The 1,039-nt window shown below is 48.1% G+C and overlaps 1 pseudogene; it reads right to left on the bottom strand.

Moving 5' to 3' along the window:
* On the bottom strand, positions 1–733 carry LOC117074113 (annotated as a pseudogene).
* Positions 734–1,039: the final 306 nt, after the last annotated feature.

The raw sequence follows: 1,039 nt of genomic DNA, 5'->3' as shown, positions 1-1,039 counted from the left end.
TTAAGGAGACAGAGGCTTTTGCCCCATGGCTCTGTGCAGAGCATCTTTGACCTCCTTGTTGCTCAGGCTGTACACAATAGTGTTCAGTAGGGGAGTGATGACAGTGTAGGTCACTGCGATGAGTCTGTCCTGTCCCAGGGAACTCTGGGACTTAGTAGATGAAGGAGGCACAGCCATAGTGGATGATGACCACTGTGAGGTGGAGGCGCAGGTGGCAAAGGCCTTCTTCCGACCTTCAGCTGAGGCAATCGTAAGAATGGTGGAGATCATCAGGACATAGGAGATAAAGACCAGGCCCATAGGTAGGACAAAGACACAGACACTGACAATAAAGTTGATGATCTCATTGACAGTGGTGTCTGTGCAGGCCAGCTTCAGCAGGGGTCTCACATCACAGAAGAAGTGGGAGATGACAAAGCATATCAGAATGGCAGGCCAAACATAGATGTTACTTGGACAATGGCCATGCAAGGCCAATCCCCAGTGACACAGAGGCCAGTTGGATACAGGACCTTTTACTCATGATGATTGAATACCTTAGGGGGTTGCAGATGGCCACATAGTGGTCATATCCCATGACTGTGAGCAGGAAGCAGTTGTTGATGCCAAAGGTGAGATAGAAGAAGAGCTGAGTGGCACAGCTGTGGGTGGCAACGGGCTGGTGAGGATTCAAGAGACCAGAAAGCATATGGGGAATGATGGCCACAGTGTAGCAGGTCTCAGAGATGGATAGCATGCTCAGGAAGAATTACATGGGGGTGTGGAGATGATGGTCCAGGTGAACAATGGTCATGATGATCATATTGCCAGAAAGAGTCAGCAGGTACAAAGTTAGAAAAACAACAAAAAAGACAAGTCTGTGCTGCCACCTGAAGCTGGAGAAATCTTCAAAGAGGAACTCAGTCACAAAAGTGGAATTTGGCTTTGGCACCAAGGTAGGTCTAGGTTTGAAAGAGTTGGGCAGAGGAAAGGAAAATGTGATGAGTTAATCATGAAACAGAGTAAGCTGGACCAAGGCTTTCTGTGAAAAGCATGTCCA

This window comes from Trachypithecus francoisi, unplaced genomic scaffold (genome assembly GCF_009764315.1).
Source record: "Trachypithecus francoisi isolate TF-2019V2 unplaced genomic scaffold, Tfra_2.0 Lachesis_group5, whole genome shotgun sequence".
NCBI lineage: Eukaryota > Metazoa > Chordata > Mammalia > Primates > Cercopithecidae > Trachypithecus > Trachypithecus francoisi.
This window is presented reverse-complemented; position numbering and strand designations above follow the sequence as displayed.